The 6,081-nt window shown below is 40.6% G+C and overlaps 1 protein-coding gene across 2 annotated transcripts in view; it reads right to left on the bottom strand.

Annotated features, from left to right (window-relative positions):
- LOC125923478 (zinc finger protein 705A-like) overlaps positions 1 to 6,081 on the bottom strand; it is a 31,623-nt gene that overhangs the window by 11,503 nt on the left and 14,039 nt on the right. The window lies entirely within an intron of this gene.

Here is a 6,081-nt window from a genome sequence, read left to right as displayed (position 1 = left end):
TAAGTAGGCAGGAGTACGTGGCGCGGAGGGTTTTGGATCCAAATGTGAACCACTCTCCACAGCTCCCTGAGCCCATGTTTTTACATCTGGCGTCTCCCACGTGTATTTGTCTTTTTTCGTGGTCTTCCGGATAGACTGATCTTCTATAGACATAGAGCCCAGTAAATAACAGCAAACCGTTAACACAGAGGAAGCAGTAAAGAAACAAGCTACCTTATATTCTACAAAGTGCTGACAATGCCATGATAGCACTTTCTGAGCACAATTAAAAAAAATTAAATAGCCACAGTGCAGCAGTGAGGAAGACAATAGCCCAACATGAGCACCAAACTTATGGGGCTCCTGACTTAACACCAGTCACAGTCTTCCCTTTGGTCTGGGGTGGACACTGGGAGTCTGCATTTTGACAAGTACATCAGGGATCCTGATGTAGGAGTAGAACCCTGAAAATGTGACACAGTGGCCAATAAGCTAAAGACAGATTCTTAATATGGATTCAGGTCACCATAAGACACGGCCAGATTCATCACTCACTCATCCCTGGTTGAACTGAAATCATCTGCCTCACAGGCACTTGTCTCATTCATGGGCCACAGGCCAGCTGGCTTTACTGTCTCACCCGTGCACAGCCCTTTTACTAGAACTTCCTTCCCATCCCCCCACTTGGCATTCTTGAACTTCCCCTTTAAGAATCTGATTACATATCATACCCCTTTGGGAGATGGGATCCCCTTCCCTGAACATTCAGTCTAATGTTGGTGCCAAACCTCCCCATTATCCCAGGAGGGCATTTAGGACACCTCCCTGCAACTGCCACCTTGACTGTCTCCTTCTCAGAGCTGTGTGAGCTGAGGACAGCAAAAACACTTGGCTTGGCTCATTATTGTCCCCGGGTCCCCATAAACTGTATGGGATATGGAGAGATACGATGCATGTTAAAAGTAGTGAGAGAACAATTCATATAAACAAAGCCTTCTGTTTTAGATCTATCAACACAGGACTAAACCTTAGTGCTTTGGCGGCACTATTCTCGCCTTCCGCCCTTCTACCAGAAACAACACTTTTAGCCTTCAAACGAAACGCAAAGGGATGGGACTAATTTATGGACGACGAAGGCTCCACTCCAGAGCACAGGCTCAGGATCCTGGGGTTTTACGTCCCAGTGGAATAACCCCCCTCTGCGCTGATGGCAAGTCCTCTTTGGGGAATTTGTGGGGGTTTTTTCCTCCTCTAATTCACAGCTTGGTTTGCAAACTGACTTCAGTATCAACCTCCACAAGAAATAGCTGAAGAGACTTAAGGTCGAAGGTCTTCCTGGGATCCACAGGGCTGGCCCAGGGCTGGTGTCCAACTGGTCCTCAGAAAGTGGCTGGGAGATGGGGGGAGGTATCTCACTTAGGCACCGGCTGATGAATTATCTGCCGTCCATGTCTGTAGACAGTCCTGCCAGACTGCAGTATTAAACTGGAGACCCCCATGTCCGTAGTCTGTGCAGGTGCCTGTGTGCATATGATGAGGCAGTTCTATCTGGGACAGCTGTAGAGCGAATGCTGGGTAAACAGCAGATTCTCCTAAGTGTTTTACCATGAAAATTCTTGGGCTTTGTTTTTAGATACAGAAAGATTTAAGTAAAATATTATTATATAGCGATGACTTTTCATCCAGAAAGCATTTGCTACGGACAAGTACATATAAATGCTTGAAGATTCTCTAGAGAGCTCAATAAAAATACAACTTTTAAATTTGGTTTCGTAAAATTGTTTTAAAACATACATCAGCATTTATACTTTTCTTTTGTGCCTGTTATTTCTGTGAAAAGCAAATTTCCTTGATCAAATTAAGTAGATGTGAATTTTGTTCTTGCTATTATCTTATTTTCAATAAATAAAAATCACTGCGCCAATATTGCTGTTACGATAATACCTTAGGAGTTCAAAAATCTATTGTCTTAAGAAAATACAGAAAATGATGGAGTAAAATGGTGGAGGAGTGGGGAGACCCTAAGCACGCATCCTCCCTGGAACACAGCTAGATAAATATCAAATCATTCTGAACACCCAAGAAATCAATCATAACTCTCAGAGAACAAACCTGCACATCTAAAAACCAGAAAAATGACCCATGGAAGGAAGGAACTGCATAGAATTCGTGGGAGAAAAGAGCTGCAGGTGCTCCCCAGGGAAAGAAGCCCTGGTCTCAGTGGGAGTAGGGAGAGGAGGGAGAGGGAAAGAAAAAGAGGGGGGGGGGGCGTGTAAGAGGGAAAACACACAAGGGACTGCTCAAGAAAATTACTCCCCAAAACCTCAGACAAGGAAAAAGGACAGGGTTACACCACCACCAGTTTTCCAGAAACAGTGGAGCACACATTCCTAAGTTTCGGAGGTCTGTGACATTTCCAGATTCGCACCTGGGGAGCTGAGCAGTGGGACAGCAGAGCTGAGCCCCAACGGCAGGAGGCCTGAGGATCCCCAGGATCACATGGGGAGAAGCGGTTTGGCTGCTTGGAGTGCATCTGGGAGAGGTGATTCGGCCTCTCAATGGACACAGGACCCAGCAGGCAACATCCAAAACAAAGAAGCCAAGAGAGGTATGCAAACCCGGGCGCCAGCTGTGTGTTGTGATTTACAATAAATTCTGATCCACTGCATGATCCTGCGGCTGTCTTCTGTGACAAACTGGCACCACCAGCCGCAAGTCATCGTGACTGTCCCCAGAAGATCAGTGCAGGTCTGTGCTGTGGGGGTCTCTGAAGTATGGGGTTTTGAAACACAGCCGCACCTGATTTAAAACACAGTAGCGCTGCACTATTTGGCAGGTGGACAGGTTGGACACGGGGTGAAGGTGGGGATATGACGGAAACCAGGGACACAGGTGGCATCGCTGCGCGTCTGTGAGGGCTTACTGAAGAGGGGTGGTGTACACTTCCTGCTCCTGAGTTGAGAGAACAAGAGAATGGGGAGAAACCATTTTCTCCCGCACCCACCAGCTTGATCCATCTTGGTGAGCTAAACAGCGCCACCAAGTGGAGGACGGAGCTGCTACACCAAGTCCTGCCCCAACCCAGCACCCTGAAGACACATCTCCAGGAGAGCAATTGTACCTGAAAATCAGAGCAGCAGGCCCCTTCCCCAGAAGACCAGCAGAAACACCTAGCCCACACCAAGTCTATGAATCAGACTGGCGCAAAGCTTCAGCTCTAGAGGAAAAAAGATCTAGCATCCTTTGGGGTTTTTCTGTTTGTTTCTTTTTGTTTTTGTCTTTCTTTTTATTTTTTGATACAAAAAGAGCATTCTAATCTTATTTTTTATCATTTTTAAATTGTTTTATTTTGGATATATTTTTATTAGTTTTTTCTTTTCTTTCTTCCTACCTTTTTCCTATCAAGCTTCTTGTAACAAGCAGATCAGAACACACCTAGGATCTAACTTCATGTATTTTTTAGATTTTTTTTGTCTTCAATTTTTACTTTTTGTTTTATTTTGCTTTATTTTTCTTTCTCTCCAAAATGACAAGACGAGGAATTCACCTCAAAAGAAAGAACAGGAAGAAAGGACAGCCAGATATTTTAATCAATGCATATATAAGTAAATTGTCTGAACTAGAATTTAAAACAACAATTATAAGGATATTAGCTGTGCTTGAAAAAAGCATAGAAGACACTAGAGAATACCTTACTGCAGAGATAAAAGAACTAAAATCTAGTCATGCCAAAACTAAAAATGCTGTAACCGAGATACAATCCCAAATGGAGGCCATAAAAATGAGCATAGACAAAGCAGAGGAGCAAATCAGTGATACAGAAGATAAAATTATGGAAAATAATGAAGCTGAAAAGAAGAGGGTAAAAAAGGTCATGGACCACAAAGGCAGATTTTGGGAACTCAGTGACTCATTAAAAATGTATTCGCATCATAAGAGTCCCAGAAGATGAAGAGAGAGAAAGAAAGGTAGGAAGTTTCTTTGAACAAATTATAGCTGAAAACTTCCATAATCTGGGGAAGGACACAGATACCAAAATCCAAAAAGCACAGAGAACTCCCATTAGATTCAACGAAAGCCAATCGTCGCCAAGTCATAAAAGTCAAGTCAAAAATCACAAACACAAAGATAAGAATCATGAAAGCAGCAAGGGAAAAAAAAAGTCCTTAGCCTACAAGGGAAGACAGATCAGATTTGCAGCATATCTGTCCACAAAAACATGGCAGGCCAGAAAGGAGTGGAAGGAAATGTTCAATGTACTGAATGGGGCAAATATGCAACCAAGAATTCTTTATTTAGTTAGGCTATCATTCAAAATAGGAGGAGAGATAAAGAGTTTCCCAAACAAAAACTAAAGGAGTATGTGACCACTAAACTAGCCCTGCAAGAAATTTTAAAGGGAACTCTTTGGAGGGAAAAAGAAGAAAAAAAAAAAAAAAAAAAAAACAAAACCAAAGCAACAAAGACTATAAAGGACCAGAGAACATCACCAGAAACACCAACTCTACAGGTAACACAATGGCACTAAATTCATACATTTCAATAATCACTCTGAATGTAAATCAACTAAGTGCTCCCATCAAAAGACATAGGGTAGCAGAATGGGTAAAAAAAAAAACAAAAATAAGATCCCATCTTTATGCTGCCTACAAGAGACTAAAGACACCTGAAGATTGAAAGTGAGGGGATGGAGAACCATTTATCATGTTAATGGACATCAAAAGAAAGCCAGAGTAGCCATACTTCTATTAGACAAACTAGATTTTAAAACAAAGACTGTAACAAGAAATGAAGAAAGGCATTGTATTATTATTAAGGAGTCTATCCATCAAGAAGATCTAACAGTTTGAGTGTTTAGGCCCCCAAATTGAGAGCACCCTAATATATAAATCAATTACTAATAAATATAAAGAAACTCATTGACAAAAAAAAATTAAATAAATAAAAAAAATTAAAAAAAAAAGAAACTCATTGACAATAATATAATAATAGAAGGAGACTTTAACACCCCACGTATGGCAATGGACAAATCTAAGCAGAAAATCAACAAAAAAACAATAGCTTTGAATGACACACTGGACCAGAAGGACTTAACAGATACATTCGAATCATTTCATCCTAATGCAGAATACACCTTCTTTTCTCGTGCACATGGAACATGTTCACATGAAACATACTGGGTCACAAATCAGCCTTCAACAAGTACAAAAAGATCACGATCAAAGTATGCATATTTTCAGATCACAATGCTATGAAACTTGAAGTCAAACACAAGAAAAAATTTGGAAAGCCCTCAAATACATGGAGGTTAATAAAGAACATCCTACTAAAGAAAAAATGGGTTAACCAGGAAATTAAAGAAGAAATAAAAAAAAAATACAAGGAAGCATGTGAAAATGAAAAGACAAGGGTCCAAAACCTTTGGGATGCAGCAAAAGGCAGTCCTAAGTGGGAAGTATATTGCAATTCAGGCCTATTTCAAGAAAAAAGGATCCAAATACACAACATAACCTTACATCTAAAGGACCTAGAAGAGGAAGAGCAAATAAAACCTAAAGCCATTAGAAGAAGGATAATAATAAAGATTAGAGCAGAAATAAACAATATAGGGAAAAAAACAAAAAAACAGAACACATCAATGAAACTAAATGCTGGTTCTTTGAAAGAATAAACAAAACTGAACCCCCTAGCCAGACTTATCAAAAAGAGAGAGGACCCAAATGAAAGAGGAGTGATCACAACCAACACCAGGGAGATACAAATAATCATGAGAATACTATAAAAAATTATATGCCAACTTGGCAATCTGGAAGAAATGGACAAATTCCTAGAAACTCACAAACTACCAAATTGAAACCGGAAGAAATAGAAAATTTGAACAGACCCATAACCAGCAAAGAAATTGAATCAGTAATCAAAAATCTTCCAACCACCAAGAGTCCAGGGCCAGACAGACGGCTTCCCAGGAGAATTCTACCAGACAATTTAAAGAATAGTTATACCTATTCTCAAACTGTTCCAAAAAACAGAAATAGAAGAAAACTTCCAAACTTAGTCTACAAAGCCAACATTACCTTGATTATAAAACCAAAGACCCCACTA

This window comes from Panthera uncia, chromosome B1 (genome assembly GCF_023721935.1).
Source record: "Panthera uncia isolate 11264 chromosome B1, Puncia_PCG_1.0, whole genome shotgun sequence".
NCBI classification, from domain to species: domain Eukaryota; kingdom Metazoa; phylum Chordata; class Mammalia; order Carnivora; family Felidae; genus Panthera; species Panthera uncia.
Note: the sequence above shows the minus strand (reverse complement) of the source record. Positions and strands in the feature narration are given on the sequence as shown.